The sequence below is a fragment of the Cyanistes caeruleus genome, chromosome 19 (genome assembly GCF_971803275.1).
Source record: "Cyanistes caeruleus chromosome 19, bCyaCae1.hap1.1, whole genome shotgun sequence".
Classification (NCBI taxonomy): domain Eukaryota; kingdom Metazoa; phylum Chordata; class Aves; order Passeriformes; family Paridae; genus Cyanistes; species Cyanistes caeruleus.
Window position 1 is genome coordinate 2,658,720 of NC_141719.1, and position 17,088 is coordinate 2,675,807.

Here is a 17,088-nt window from a genome sequence, read left to right on the forward strand (position 1 = left end):
ACAACTCACTCCAAAAAACACTTAGCTGTATTTTGCAACCACTGATTGGAGAAACAAGAGTTCACAGGATTCCCAATGCCAGAGGAAGAAAAGAGATTTCAGTCAGACCAATATTTTTAGATCCCTTACATGTTTCTGAGTTATTTTGCCTGAATGAAGGATGTCTGAGAGGTTTGGAAGAGATGCACCACATTATTTTCCTTCTATTGTCAAGAAAACCTGGTTTCTTTCCTTGATGGAACCATGGATTTGATGGATTGCAAAGCAGTCAAGTATTTAGGTTTATATCAGCCATTTTATGCAAAATTTTACATTTACATTTTACAAAAATACTCTGGTCAATGTTCACTACAAGCTGTTGATGTGGATCAAATGTAAAAGACAAATGAAGGCACAAACCTTGGCTGATAATGCTCCTACACCATCAACATCAGAAATAATTTTTTCAGTAACTCTATTCCACATTTGCATTCTCCTCTCCAAGTGAGCTAGGCAGACCATGTAAATCCCACTTTCCTACCATGTAAATCCTACTTTCCATGTACTTTTTTCTCCACATGACTGATGGAGACCTTGAAATCATCTCAGGCATGGATGTCTATGATGCAAATCATTGTCTCTGTTCAGGTGAAGTCTCTCCTCATGGTCTCAGGGTGGGGTGTCCATCACAAACCCTCCAATCAGATACCTTTGACAGCCATGGAAACACACACCTGCATCCAGCCCTGAGAGAGGAAGGCAAAATAGAGACCAACCACTTGAAAATTCCCATTTTCCACCACTGTTTGTAGCAACAGCCCGTAGAATTTCCTAAGACAAGTCATCAGATGTTAGGCTGAAATCTGGAGGCAACTTATTGAAATCCAAGAGCAGAATTTAACATGTCAGAAACATTTTCCAGTGCTAAAAGACTCCCAGCTTGGAGTTGGAAACTCCAGATTTATTTCTAAACCCACCAATCATTTGTAGGAGGAGAGGAAAAGGGCAATCTTTTCTGAGAGTCACAAATTAGTAACAACACAAATAATAAAATAATGAACAAAGGACCCTGAAGATGGATAAAAGTCTCCACTTAGGTACCCACAGTTTCAAGGAAACAGAATCCAAGGCTTCAATATTTTGTTGAAATAAATTACTTCAAAAGGGAGAGGTACAAATTGCACCTCCAAAGGTTTGGCCAAGGTTCTTGTTGCAGGATGAGCAGCTCAGTGAGAAGAAGGTTTGTCCCAGTAGGATCAAGGCACAGAGACCTGGGCAGAGCCCATCACATGCAGCATGTGATGTGTTTGATCCTTGTTACTGATCCCAGGAGGCAGAGCTGTGCCTGAGACAGCAGCACCTCCAGTCAAGGGAACGGCGTTGAGGTGAGCTTTGCGTCTTGGCCAGGGTGAGAGAAGCACAGTGTCAGCAGCTAATAAGTTTATAACGGGATTTCTTCCTCAAGCCAAAAGCAGCCCAGATTTATAACTCTCCCATACCACTCTGAACTTTGCGACACTCCTCCTGAAACATTTCATTATTGCTCAATTACTGTCATGTTCTCTTAAAGACCTGGAGGGGGAAGGTGGTCTCCATTTGGAGGCCAGATGCCATTTCCATTTCCTCGAAAAAACTGCTCTGTGCAATAAATAACCCAGTCACCCTTCAGAAACAGCCTTTGAGGCTACGATAAGTTTTAAAAAAAAAGTGAAAACTGTGACATGTTCTATGTGTAATGGAAACTAAGCAGAAACTAAGATGTTAAATTAGTGGCGGGGCACCTTTGTCTTGCGGCAGGGCCAGACTGTCTGGCTGGCTTGGAGGCAAGAGCAGCAGAAACTGTGCCCAGCTGCTGTCTCACTGAGGCTTTCTAGGCTGGGCTTGCCTAGAAAGGGTTTGGTAGTGTGGGGGCTACAGAAGTGGCTTCTCTGAGAAGCTTCTGGAAGCTTCCTCAGTGTCTGACTGAGCTGATCCCAGCTGGCTGCAGGATGGGCCTGCTGCTGGCCAAGGCCGAGCCCATCCACCACATCAGAAGCACTTTTGGGACAAGGGATTTATGAAGGGACAAAAAATCCTGCAAAGCTGCAGCGGGAGGGGAATGAGGAATGTGAGAACAGCTCTACAGGCACCCAGGGCAGTGCAGCAGAAGGGGCAGGAGCTGCTCCAGGCACTGGAGATTCCCCTGCAGCTCGTGGTGAGGAGCTGTGCTCCCACAGCCCGTGCAGCCACGGGGGAGCAGAGATGCACCTGCATCAGAGCAGATCCACCAGAACAGCTCAGCAGCTCCCAGGAGAGCCCTGGCATGCTTCTGGAGTATCTGCGTGGTTTTACTGACCTTGGAACGTGACCCTGGGGCAGGGAAGCAGGGAAGCAGAAGCTCCAGGAGCTCCTCACAGAGCAGGCCCAGGTCCTTTGGGCCCAGGAGGAGCCCATGCCACAGCAGATACATGCCCAGAGAAGGCTGTGTCCCTGTGGGAAGCCCATGCTGGAGCAGGCCTTGTGATCCATGCTGGGGCAGGCTGTTCCTGAAGGACTGACACAAAGAAAGGGACACATGTGGAGCAGCCTGGCCCAAAAGGACAGCACCCTGTGGAATGGCCCCAGACACAGCAGCCTGTCCCTGAGGGGCTGCACACCATGGAAAGGACACAGCAGGTCATGGGGAACTGCAACACGCTGAAGGACTCACACTGGAGCACTTCATGGAGAAATGTCTCCCTGGAGCAGTGGAGACTGAGGAATTGTCACCCTCAGGAGGGAGGAGAGGCAGACACAGCATGTGATAGACTGACCACAGCCCCCATTCCCCACCCCCTCTGCACTGCTGGAGCAGGAGGAACGAAAACAAGAGAATTTGGGACTGAAGTTGAGGCCAGGAAGAAGGGAGAGGTAGGGAAAAGTCTTTTAGATTTGGTTTTATTTCTCATTCTCCTACTCTGATTTGATTGGCAACAAATTAAATTAATTAATTAAATTAATTTCCTCCATGTCACGTGTGTTGCCCCTGATGGCAGTTGCTGAGTGACCTCATCCTGATTCAGAAGCCTTTTGTTATGTCTTCTCTCCCTGGCCCAGCTGAGGATGGAGCAGCTTTGGTGGACACCTGATGTTCAGCCAAGGTGACTCCATCACACCCCCAAACATCAGGGCTCTCATGAGACAAGCCCAGAACAGCCCTACAGCACCAATCACAGCAGTCTGGGACAGGGGCTGGCCTGGTGGGCTGGCCCAGGATGGGGATGATGCACCCCAAGGGAGGCTAATGCTGAGAACAAGGACCTGAGCCCACTGTCCTGGACAAAATCATCCCCTCTGCACAAGCAGGTGCTCAGCACCCACCCAAGATGAGCTTTGGAAAACTAAAAATCAAGTATTTTCCATACTGAAAAGCAATTTTGATCTCTTGTTCCTAAGGTCTGGGTGGATTTGACTTCAGACATTACATCCTACTCCAGCATGGGAGGTCTTAAATTCTGCATCCTTGCCCAGAAAATCAGAGGCCCTATGTACTCATAACCCCACCCCTGAGCTCAGTGTCTGTCACAGGGTTTGTGAATCACCTGACAGCTCTCATGCATTCACCAGGCAGACACTTCCACAGCACATTATCATCCAAAATGTCTTTTCTGCTTTGATACTGGTAACAAGTATCTGTTTGTACACATGGAAACCACATCATATATTCCAGATGGAAATTCATTCTCGATTTCAGAGAAGGAAACGAGCTCCTCCATGCGAGATGCATAATTTGTTGTGTGAATATGAAATACGTGACTGCCTCATATGTTATGTTGTGAGCTAATCAACAAAAAAGGAAAAAAAAAAAAGAAAAAGAATGGAAAAGGTCCCATCTGTCTCTAAATCCTATGATCCAACTGTTCTCAGCTAACTCCAGCTCTTCCAGTACCTGGTACACGTACAGCAAGGAGAGGTTCCTGTGCCAGGGAGTTGGTGAAAAACAGAGGAGCAAATACGAAGCTGCAGCTGAAGTTACATCCAAGGCAGTGAGGAAACATCTTGGAGGGAATAGAGACCTTATGACACCTCTTCAGCTGACTGAAGTCATTCCCTGACTCTTCAAATTGTTCTTGACCTGTCTTTTTATCCAGGCTCCCCTGTAATTATCTTCTTAACATAATTTCCCTGGGGTTCCCTGAAGAGCCTTAATGGGATCACTGGGAAAGATCCAGATGCACATTAGAAAGTGTGGGGGCAAAAAGATGATGGGAATATTGCCACTCACATTGGTGAGGCTGCAAGTTCAGACTGGGGCTTGCTGGCCTCAGCAGCAGCTCTGCCACACAAATTGAGTGGATCTGAGTTAAGTCTGACATGCTTTGCTCCTTCTGTCATGGTCTCATTTATCTGCACCAGGTTCCTGAGCCTGACTTTAAAGTTCTGCTCCAGTATCACCAAAGGAGCTCCCCCCCAGCATCCAAGGAACAGAATTATTCCAGAGGAAATAGCAATATTTGCCTGCTCCTTTCAGTGTGTTACTGCAACTGCTTCAGCTTGTTTGCCTCAAAAAATACAACAGGTTTGAAACAGCAGCACGAGGTGGAGCCCAGGCCTGATAGGACATTTTCATGCAAAAGAAAAAGAAGCCCCAACTCTCAGCAAGCAGCTACCAAAGCAGTGAGACCACAGAAACCCAGGTCATCCCTGGTCATCCCTCCCTCTCTCCACTGCTGAGGGCAATGATGTTCTACCTTAGATGCCATAGCTGAGTCCCCGACTTTAATGGGATGAATCTTTGCCATCCTACAGGTTTAACCCACTTAGAGGATTACGTAAAACTGCCTGGATTAAGATAGTTTTGTGTCTTGAATCGATTTAACTAAGCAATGCAGATCACTGTAGCTGAATCTCTTGTCCTTGGAGATTTATCCAACCTGGATTTTACCAGCACAGATTTTAGAGGGTTTCAAATTGACAGTTCCTTCAGGACTTGATTCAGAGTCTACTGCAGTTAATTAAAGACTTAGGTACAACAGGGTTTAGATCTGCTCCTTTAGCACCCCTGTTAGTTACAAACCATGTCCATGTTTTAATCAAGAGACCAGCACTAATGATTTAAGAATTACCCTGTGTTGGCCAAACAAGACCTCGTGGATATCTTTCTGACAGGATCTGTCTTCCATCACACCAGTGACTGGCACCCATGAATTTTGCCATCTCTGTTGAGAGAGAAGCAAATTAACAAAGGAGTGAATTTACACTTCTCACGGTTCCCAGAGATTTCTCCAAGATTTCTCTTTTTTTTATCTCGTGCTTCCCAAGCCTCCTCTGGTGGAAATCTTCCTGTGCTGGGATGTATCTGCTGACAGCAAAAATGGTGTTGGAAGATACCCAAAACCTGTAACATGGAGAGGAAGGTGGGAAATGTGCAGGATTGGCTCAGCATGTCACACAGCTTTGGGAAACTGGTCAGCTCTGGTTGTCAGCTTTAGCTGAGATTTTGAGATTCACCAAGGACAACTGCTGCCTTTTTTGGGTCCTCCAAGTCCCACCCAGTGGCCACAAGTGTCCAGGGAGAGCCATTCAATACAGAATCACAGGATCACACAATGAACCAGGTTGGAGCAGAACTTTAAGATCATCAAGTCCAAACTGTGACCCAACACCTCCTCATCAATTAACCATGGCCCTGAGTGCCACTTCCAGGCTTTTTAACATGTCCAGGGGTGGAGACTCCAGCACCTCCCTTGGGCAGAAGATTCCAGTGCCCAAACACTCTTTCAGTGAAGATTTTTTTCCTGAAAGAAAAATACCAACAGAGTGAAAGCAGCACTTGCTCTGATGGGCTTTACCTCTGGCTCTGTCACCTTTTCTCTTGACTTGGTTATAAATCCCTCCTGGATCCTTATAATACTGAGCAGGGAGAGGGAAGAATCGCCTGGTTTAAAACAAAGCAGCTCATTCAAAAGCTGTTGTTTGCCTTGGGCGGCAAACACTGACTTTTACAAACAGCAGACATGTCCTGGGGATTTGGGGTGACTGCTGCAACATTTTCAGGCTGGATAGTAAACAGCTAGGTAAGCACTGACACTGCCCTGATGCAGAGTTTGAGGCTCCGTTCCTCTTCCCTGGGGAACATAAGCCATGATCCTGCTAGAGAAACAAATGATTAATCATAGCAGGGGTACCTCGTTAAGATTTATTACAAACCCTTGTGATAGCACAGGAAAACTGCTTCCAGGAGTCATCCAATAAAGCAGAATTAACAAGACAGCCCCTCAGATGGAACTGTGCTATCCAAATCCCTTTATGCTGACCTGCAGCCCAGAACTGCCAGGACAACCCCAGCAGCTGCCCAGCTTTAGCAGAGCTCTGCAACTTTTAGCAGGAATCAGGCACAGAGCCCCAGCCACAAAGCTGATGAACAAAGAGAAAGGGAAAAAACACAACATTATTCCACAGCTATTTGATTGTTATTTATGCCCACTCCACCTTGCCTTTTAGGAGTAGAACACCACAGGATGCACAGAAATGCCTTTGGTCTCGTGCAGGCAGCACATCACTGCAACGTGGGCTGCAGATTGTCCTGCCACCTGAACCCAAAGCTTGCTCCCAGCAGGAAGAACATATGCAAGTCCTGCATGCTTTGATGCTTTGAGGCTGCTCACACACCTCAGGTTTCCCCACAGCACAGTTTGCAACACAGACCACAGCGCCAGATCCCTTGAGAGCATCGCTGCCTCAGCTGCTCTGGGAGATTCAGCAGCAGACTCCAGCTCCAGCTGGAGGAAAGAGAAGGTGAGTGACACCCACATCTGACAACCATCACTTTGCCAGTTCTCAGAACCAGGATTTTTTGCTGTCTCCTTTCAAAGTGAAATTTTTGTTTGCCAATCGTGTTTTAAAGAAAAATGGTTCAACACAGAAGACAAATAATCCCAAGACCCAAGAACAATATTGGGGTAAAATTAAACATTTCAGTTGTCCCAATATTATTTTGTTTTCCAGGGAAAAAAACCTTGCAACAGGTAACCAGGTCTCCCCATTGAAGGAGTGTAAACCCAGGACCCTGCATTGCCATTAAAGTAACTTAAAAGGTGCAGAGTCCAGAGCAGCTCCTTTCAAAGAAAGAACTTGTTTCTGTGGTGAGCTCAGTAACACAAGAGAAAGCTGCCCAGTGAGTGAAAAGATCCAGGACAACATTTTTCAGTTTGTTTTTCCCATTGGTGTGTAATGTTATCCAGCTCATACATAGCTGAACTAGATCATGCCTTCCAGGAAGATATCCAGGTCTGAGGTGAAGCATCTGAGTAGAATTAATTTCCCTCTTGCCCTGGTCAGTTGTTCTGGGTAATTATTGTGTTACTCCTCAGTTGTCTTTCCAATCTAACCTCAGCATCCATCCACCAGATCTTCTTCTGGTGCAGGGAGTTACCTACCATCACCTACCACACTGCCTCCAAACGTCCTTTTCAGCAAGCCAAACAGCCTGAGCTCCTTAAGCCTGACTCTCACTTCAGACCTGAGCTCATCCCAGTACAGCTGAATTATCCTCCAACATGTATCCAACAGAACAAAAGCCATCATGCTGTTTGGAGGGTCAAAAACTTTGTGCTACCCACTGAAATTGCCTCAGATGCAAACACCAACCTGATAAAACTGAGGGGTGTGAGAAGGGCAGCACTGGAATGGGCTGCCCACAGAATCACCCTTTGGAAATGGCCCCAAAAATGTGTAGATGTGGTGCTTAGAGACACAATTTAATGGTGAATCTGGCAGTAGGTTAATGATTTGACTGGATGATCTTGGAGGGCTTTTCCAGCCTTTAATGATTTGGGGATCCCATGAAGGAAATCCCAGTCTCTGTAGCTCCTCCAAGGCTTTCCCAAGCAGGAATTGTGAACATTCACTGACTCCAGTTATCCATCAGCTCGTGAATGTCTGGCAATCTCCACTCTGTCAGGGAATTCTGAAGTCTCTTCTTTGCCATGAGCTGTGCAAGGTCTGTGAGTTGTGTATGCTTTTTTGAGATGGTTTCACTCAAAGTGGCACCTGTCCATGGGGAAGAGGAGAATTCTCCAAACAAATGGCTTATTATTTCAGCACTTGCATGGGAGGGCTCCTAGGAACGGTTTTCATCAACAAAACTCTCTCTGGGTACCACTGACAGCTAGAGCTTCCAGTCAAGGCATGCTGAGGTGAAAATCCAAGGAATGCCATTCCTTCTTGGAGCCAATTCCTTCGGTGTCAAATCGCCAGCCAAAGAAAACACATTAAAATCAATGCCCTTAAAAATGACAAGCTCCAGAAAAACGCCCCCTGAAAACAGAGATGGTCAGTCCAAAGCTGTTCATGAGGCTGCCTCCAACTGCCAGGCTCCCTGTCACAATATTCCCCCCAGTTTTTCCCCAGTGAAATATGGTTCTCCTGGCTGGAGCCAGTGGGCTGCTGCCCCTTTGCTCAGGCAGCACTGCAGGAGTGTGGGGCAGGCTGTGCCTCACTGTGTTTGCTCAGTCCCAAGGAAGGCAAATTTCTTCCTTGATTCCCAGAGTCACTCTGCTAAATGTCTTTATGTTTCCCCACAGGCTGTGCTGGTGGTCTCCCAAACCAGGCTGTGGTGTCTCAGCAGCAGCTCTAATTATGGAGCCCAAGGAAGCAGATAAACAAGAAGCTGGATGACTTTGTGAGTGAATTTAGGCCTGTGATAACAAAGACAAGCCCCGCAGCTAGGCACAGCCTGGGGGAACACCACAGTTTCTCATCTAGTTGGATTAAGGCAAGCCATCAGGAACCTGCTGAATCAGCCAAACAAGTGAGCTGCCATCCTCTGCAGAGCTCCAGTGATTCCCAGGATCTCATCCCGCTCTGCCAGCACCCCTGAGATCCCCTGGGACAGCAGCACTGAGCCCTCAGCGAGCCAGCAATAAACCCAGCACCAAGAGCTACTGCTCAAAACACGCTCAGCATCCTGTAACCTCACACTTCAAGCCTCCTGTACCTAACCTGTGTCTAACCTGACCTGCTGCAAACTGCAGTGAGCCACAGATCACATCCAACAGGAGCAGCAAGGATAATTACTGCTTCCAGACACAGGCTGGGCATTAAAGGAAGCTGTTAAGGGTAATGGTGGGTCGTCCACCTCGTGGTCTCTTCAGACTGAGAGTGGAAAAGATATTTCAGGCAGAGATGGGTTAGTGGGCTCCGTGTTGAGGTTAGTGGACAGAAGTTTATGGTCTGCAGTTCACAGCAGGTCAGGCTAGATAAGGCTTTAGATGTTTCCAGCACTTGTATGTCCCCGTCTCTGAACAAATAATAACCAGGGTCCCCAGGCCAGTCCACTTGTAATTTCAATTATGGGGAAATTGAGGCAAGTTGATAAAACAGCTGGGCTTTCCCCAGTGTTTGGCAGCAAGGGGAACCAGCACTTATCTCTATATTCAACACCCTGGATGATTTTCCAGCACTTTCTGAAATGCATCCACGTCACTGCAAAGATCCAAACTGCCCACCAAGCACATCCTCACTTGGGAGCAGTGGCTCGAGCCCAGGCTGTCCTCAGATGCCCAGGCTGTCCTCAGAGGTCCCAGGAAACACAGAGAGAGGAGAGGGGTGATGTTGGTGTGAGCAAATATCTGTTCCCTGAGCCAACAAAGCCCACGGGATCATGCCCTGGGCAGGCAGCAGCAGCTCCATCTGCTCAGCCCGTGCTGCCTCAGTCACAGCTCCAGCTCCTGCAGCAGAGGAATCACCATCAGGGCACCAAGAGCTCCTGCTTCAGCAATATTTCTCTGATGCCTGGGAAGTAATTACCAATAGCTCTTCCCACTGTCCTCTAATGGAAGGTGGCCTCATTAATTACATTACACTGAGTCAGCTTAGCATGCTCAGAGATAATCAAAACACTGTTAGTCATTCTTCCAAAATAAGCAGCAAATTTGCTACGACACCTCCTGTTTAAATATTTTCCACCGTGCCTTAAACTACCTGAACCAAATTTCCTATGAGAATCAGTTCACGTACTCCTGAACTGCCAGCACCAGACAAAGCACAAGGTGGCATTTTGGGGTACCCAGCAGAAACAGCAGAAGAGGATGGAACGCCCCAGTTAGACTTCAGAGGAGCTTTGGTACTGCTAGAGACGTGCAGCACCTTGAAAGCATCGTGAGCCCTCAGCAGGGTGACCATATTTCACAGCCTGACCTCTCCTGGCCCCTGCCACAGCCACTGCACGATGCTGGCTCTGAGAAGGAACCTCCTGTGCTGGCTCATCAGCTTCACCTAAATGAGTGTGGCTGTTAATATTGACTAATCTGCATATTGCTCTGCTCGTGATGTTAATGCCTTTCCCTTACCCACTCCACGGTTTCCCGATGCCTCTGCTCTATGGCACTGGACATTTACACCCTAAATGTGCAAATGAGCCTCTTAAACACTGCACAATATAAGCTGAGCTTAACAGAGCACATCTACACCCCCAGGTTTGTCCTTTCCCTTAAATATATGAAATAACGTTATTTAGGTTACACTATTTATTAAATAACATTATTTAATCCCTATGGTTATTAGAGAAAGGCAAAAGGGCTGAATCACCTTCCAGAGGAACCCTTTTCTCTGATGTTATTTTAGGGAACCTACAGGAACTAGGAATAGGAACCACCTCGTAGTAACTACTACATGGTAAGGAAGAGACCCCAGCTTCTTTAAGGGAGGAAATGTGGTCATATTTGAGAAAAGAAAAAATGTTTCTGCTTAGGATCTTGAAGATATTTTGAAATGTTTAAGTTTTTCCTTCCCATACAATTGTTTCAGAAAAAATCATCAGCATTTAATTTTTAAGGAGGGATTTAAATGGTTTCAGAGCATGCAGCTGAAGCAAAATGAATCAAACAAAACGTTCAGGGTCCCCTATTTGTTCTGCTGAATAATCTTCCTCTTAGTGCTATCAGAAAGAAATTAAGAAACATTTTTTAGTTTAACAACTAAAAGTAGAAATCAATTATTCAGACTTCTAGTTCTGAGCTCTTTTGAAAAATCTACCTTCTTGATATGCCTGAGATCATTTAAAGATATTAAGAAATATGGTTGCGTGCACCAAATTAAAGGAAGCATCAAAATATCTGATACAAAATAAAAGCTTTAAAACAAATCTCCATAACCATCAGTGAAAACATTTGACAATTATTTATATTTCAAATAAAACAGGTGATTTTTTCAATTAAAATGGAGATGCAATCTTTCTTAAAAGTAATGAAAATGCAAATACTCAGTACTAGATAAATTAGACTGGGAAAATGCATATGTACAGAAAATAGGTCATGTTGCACCGAGTGAAAGAGGGAGGGAAAAGTAGAATATTGAAGAGAAAAAGCAAATTGAACTCAAGTTCTTATTTCTCAACAGCATCCTTTAACAAAACCCACTCTTTATGTTTTCTCTACAAACACTGAACCAACAAGGAAAAGGTCACAGGGATCTGACCTCCCTTTAATAATACATTGACAGTTTTTCCTTTGGAGGGAAAAACATTTTGTAAGGGCAAAGACAAATAATCCCAACTAGATTAATAAATTACTTTAAAAAGAGAGCTGAAAAAGAAAGCCCCACAAATTGACTCTGCTTTACAACTTTAACGAGTTGTGGAGTCTTTTCCACGTATCAATCATGACAGACCTTCTGTTTTTATTTTAGCACTTTTTTTTTTAGTACCTTTTCTTTAGAAAAAAAAAAAAAGGTGCATAAAACAATATTTGGAAATAATATTTGGAATACCACGGGGTGTTAGGGAAAACAGAGCCTCCCCTGAACTGCCTGGAGGAGCTGAGTCCCACTGGGCAGCCAAACAACGAAGCACTGAAGAGGCAAAAAAGCCCTGCATGAAGAAAACCCACTTTCCTCCTCTCCTTCTTGCTTTCACCCCTGTCTCAGAGGTCACTGGAGTATTTATTTAATTAACCAAGTGGCATCTCCCAGGGCTGTGGGGCTCATTCCCCTCTCGGTTATCCTGCAGGAGAAGAGCTGCAACCACAGGACATCAGCTCTGGGTTTCAAGATAAAATTACCCACCAAGGTTTCAGGTCATATTTTTGGAGGAGCAAAAATAACAGGGGAGGAAAAGTAGAGGTCAAAAATGGGCATTGCTGTCGGATTTGTCAGACACCCCTTGAAGCCAGCAGCCAGATTCCTCCATGTGAACGGGGCACATTGTGGATCTGCACGATCAATCCATCAACAGGAAGGAGGCAACAGCCCAGACTTCCCACTGCAACACCAGAAATGCCCATGAGGAAGCTGGGTTGTCCTGCAGAGCATTTTCACTCCTCAGGGAGGAGTTCTGCCCCAGCAATGTCCATCCTGAAGTAGCCCAGAATCAAGAGGAGAACTGAACATTTGAGCTCAAGGGGAAAAGATTTAACCAGAGACACAAACCATGACATGAACCAGCCCTTCTCTCTGACCCAGGCACAAAACTCCAAGGGACAAGTTTCACCCTGGCCCCAGAGAGCTGATCTTGCCCTGAGGTGGAGGCTGGAGCACCTTTGACATCCCCTGCTCTCTAATCTTGTGCTCTTGCTATGACTGTTTTAAAAACAACAAAAAAAATCCCAACAAACCCAAATACAGAAATGAATTCTTACTGAAATTCTTTTCATGATTACTGTGTAAATAATATTCCAATAAAACAAGAGATGCAAATCTCCTTTAAGACCACATTCACCAGATTCCTGCTCTTGCCTTTCAAACCTCAGCATCAGCAGCGTAGTCTTTCGTCTTCTACCCATCAATTGATACTTAAATAATGCATAAAACTGTCTTATTAAATGCATGTTGAATATTTATTTGGAAGCTCATCACAAGTTGAAAGATAACCTTCATTTTCAATTCCCTTTGGGATAATCAGCTAATTGGGTATGAGCTGAAGCTCAGCCTCCTCAGTCTGCTGACAGCCAGCATGGGAGCCCCTCCTAACAATGCCTCAGCAGCCCTTGGGGGGCTGTGGAGCTTTGTCCAAGCCGAGCTGAGCCACAAGTTCCACATAAAAGGAAAGATAATTCACGTGGTCACTGTCATCCACACCTTCAGTGCTGCCTGTGCTTTTGGATTTGGGCCAGACACGGGCAGGACAGAGATCACAATTTGAGGTAACTGCTAAAACCACGTCCTTAAATCAACCCTACGGGACCTCCTGGCAGGAATGAAGCGAGATCTCAGGCTTGTCTGTTCCTGATACACTTTGCATTAAAGCATCTTGTGATAAATTCAGTTTCCAGAATTCGAGATGCTTTAATACAGCCTGGATTGTTTCTGATCTGACCAGTGGAGTTGTTTCCTGTTCATCACCACCAGGTAAATGTTCAGGAGGTCAGGTCAGCAATCATGGAGCAAAGGCAGAAACAAACATTATTTTCTGTTGAAGAATCCTCTCTCCTCTCTGAAGAGCACACTAAAGTTTGGAGGGTTGCTGCAGATCCCCTGCCTCAGCCTCACCATTGAAAGGCTGCTGGTATATTGCCATTTATTCTGTTTTGGCTTATTTTATTTTATTTATTTTATTATTTCATTTTATTTATTTTATTATTTTATTCTATTTTATTTTATTTTGTTTTAATATTTTATTTTTGTATATTTATTTCATTTTAATATTTTGGTTTATTTTATTTTATTTTAAGATTTTATTTTGATTTATTTATTTTATTTTAATATTTTGATTTATTTATTTATTCTATTTTATTTTAATATTTTGGGGTTTTTTGTTTATTTTTATTTTAAGATTTTATTATTTTATTTTATTTTATTATTTTATTCTATTTTATTATTTCATTTTATTTTGTTTCAATATTTTATTTTGGTTTATTTATTTTATTTTATTTAATATTTTGTTTTAATTTTTATTTTGTTTATTTTATTTTAAGATTATTTTATTTTATTATTTTATTTTATTTTATTTTATTTTATTTTATTTTATTTTATTTTATTTTATTTTATTTTATTTTATTTTATTTGAAACATGACTCTATCAATGAATTAGGACACAGGTATTACATCAACCTGGTAAAAAGCCACAGAGGACTGCTCAGCCCAGACACATCTCATTTCAGAGTCACATTAAAATCCCCCTGAGCACAGGAGCCACCAAACCCTCTTGCAGAGGAGCAGCTCCCAGTCTCTGACACGTTCCGTGGTGCAAGACCTGACAAACCAGCACATGGAAGGAATTTAGCCCTGCCCAGAGCTGGCTGGGTGTTTGGCAGCTGCACAGGAAGCAAACAGAAGCTCTTGTGTGTAATACCATCTTCAGGCTTGTCAAATTCACTTTGAGAGGAAATTCAGTCAAACAAGGCTTGTACAGCAAACACCCACTGATTTTCATACACCTGATCATTGCAAGCTTATGTCTTCCTCCTCCTCTTCCTCCTCCTCCTGCTGCTGTGCTCCATCAGCAAGACATCCCATGGGATACAGCAATCCTGCTCCCACCTTTGCACTTAGGAAATCTTCTCAGTCACACACCTTTTCCCCCTGAACACCTGCATGGGTTTCAGCTGTGTGCTTCTTGCCTGGGATCAGCAAGGAAATGCAGAAGGAGCTCCAGAAATTCCTGATAGACTCCGATTTTCACCAGCTCCTGCATAGAAAGTGATAGCACGTGGTGAAAATCCCAGCGTGCATTCCCCAGACTCACCGACTTCTAAAGCTCAGCGTGGATTTTCTAAGAATCAGAAGTAAAGTGACAAATTGGTTTGTGATTTAAAACCATTTGACGACCAAGTCCTGTAAGAAAGATGAAATCTGTGGCGTTTTTGTCCAAATTAAGTCTGATAACAACAAATGAGAGGCTTTAGGCACCTCTGGAATGAGACAAAAGCAGCACAGAGGGCAGTGAGGACCTGCTTCAAAATCAAACCTCGTGGAGTGAGGTGTGGAGGGGAAAATCAACACACAGAGTGGCTGCCCACAGACACAGCTTGGAAAGAAAAAGTGGAACAGAGCAAAGCAAACACTTTCAGGGCTTTCTTTTTGCTTCTGACAGGCACCTTGTGAGGAGAGGAAGCACACGGAGGGCTGGGCTCTGTCCACAGCCCTTCCTTCACCTGCTGGTGTCTCCATGTGGGCAGCACAGCCTGGCCTTGATGTAGAAGATCCTTCCAGCCCTCAGCAGGTAACTCCAGCTTTACCCTCCACATTCCCTTTCCCAGCAGTATTCCCCACCCCAAATGAAAAGGAAGTTTCTTTTCCCAGTCTGCATCCATCTCTGAGGGGCATCCAATTCCTGGGCCAGGAATTATTATCCAGACATTATTCGGGTCTCTCACTGCATCCACTGTCAGGAAAGCACGGGTTCTCTGGAATTCTTGGGACTCAGGATGGAAAAGCTGCACACAAAGTCTTCAGTTTCCAGATATTTTGAGTTTTCTATGTATATTTGGAAAAAAATGACTCTGCAGTATTAAGACTGGTTGGTAATATTGGGTTTGGAGGTTGGGGGTGACCCCCAGCTGAAATGTGTGGTGGATCTTTCACTGGTGTTTTACACATACAGAGAGAAAATGTTTAAAATGTGGCAACTGTTACTATTTAATTCCTCCAACTAATTAAAAAAAACAACAAAACTTTAGTTTTCATTCTGCTCTTCCTTTCAGTTTTATTTTGGGTTGTGACTTCCCAATCTTCCCTTCTTTCTTAGATAAAAAAGGGAAAATGAGAAAGGAAAAGTTCAGCCTTCCCCATACTTTAACTTTTTCTAAACTGCTCTGAAGAACAATTTCTTCCAGGCAGGCCCCAGGTAGCCTTTGACATGTTTTAAAAACTCAGTGTCTGTAGATTCCTAATTCCATATTTCCAGCACCAAAGGTGTGAGGTGGTTTTAAATAAAGCTGAGCCTGAAGCTACTCCCAATAAATTTCACATCCCTTTAAAAGCCCTGTTGTTTGGAACTGTTTTCATCCTTTCATTTGCAAGTTGCCTTCATTACTCCCCTTACACCAGGGGAAGGCTGCTGGTGACATCTCCCATGTTCCAGGTGCAGAACCATAAACTCAGAGTAACTCCACTAAATTTAATGTGCTTAACGTGGCTACTCTGGATTTGCTTTGCTGCAAATGAGATCAGAGCCCTCCCAGCCACAGGAGCCAGAAGGAGGTCAAATGCTTTCCATGCATCACCTCCCTGCCAGCGTGCTAATGCTGTGCAGCTCTCAAATGCTTTTCCCCAGACACCACAGTTCCAGGAATGGCACTAAAAGCACTCTGAGGATACAAGGCAGAGCTCACAGCAGAGCAGGTGTATGGCTGGAGAAGCTTCCAGCCTCAATGAGCCTCATCTGTGTGAGCTGAGGGAGGAAAAGATGCTGCAGCATCCAAAAGATGGCAACAAACCCACGCTTGGTGATGCCACCACCACAGAATCACGGGATATTTGGGATGGAAGGGACCTTAAAGATAATCTAGTGAGGCAAAACAGGCTCAGAGGTTTGGTCAGTGCATCTCAGCCTATTTATACTGGAAGTATATATATATATATATTTATACTGGAAGTGAAGGTTGTTTGCTCCAGCTGGTCTGAAAACTGGAGACTACACTAAAAATTAAACAAAAAAAGTCACAATACTCCTCTGCTCTGACTTCTTATTAGCAAACAGAGCTACGAGGCACGATTGTGGGCGCTCATCATTGCATTGTAATTATGAGGTATCGTTTGTAACATGGTTTTAAATTTGCCTCTCAGTAATTCGCTGAAGAAAATCTGTTCATTATTTGTGTTCTTTGCGTCAGAGAACAACAGAACTGGTTTGTTTTGACCAGTTGAGCAGACACGTTTTTTGTGGGACAAAAGGATTCCAACAACTGCAAAAAAGAGCAAGAAACAATTAAGGTTTGCAAAATTAATTATGTCCAATATTAATTACACAGTTTGGATTTCTTTTTTAAAAGCACAGATGGTTTAGCAGATGAAAGGTGCCTCTCACCCCTGCTATTCTGAACTTCCAGGATTTCACCAAAATGTGCAAGAAGTTTCTTCAGGTCAGTTTTGGGACAGCTTTGCTTTTGCAGTGAATCACAGAGCTCCAGATCTCAGAGGTCCAAAACAAATACATTCTGAATTTTAGCATATATCTGGCTTATTACATTCCTGAGAAAGAGTCCCAAGATAGCA

The 17,088-nt window shown here is 44.3% G+C and overlaps 2 long non-coding RNA genes across 3 annotated transcripts in view; one reads left to right on the plus strand and one right to left on the minus strand.

Annotated features, from left to right (window-relative positions):
* The window catches only part of LOC111937227 (uncharacterized), an 87,483-nt gene that overhangs the window by 43,365 nt on the left and 27,030 nt on the right, over positions 1-17,088 (minus strand). The gene's annotated exons all lie outside the window — the stretch shown is intronic.
* On the plus strand, positions 1,772-12,647 carry LOC147649790 (uncharacterized). Its single transcript, XR_015277921.1, has 3 exons — positions 1,772-2,868; positions 6,442-6,735; positions 8,523-12,647. It is a non-coding gene; the product is annotated as an uncharacterized LOC147649790 (long non-coding RNA).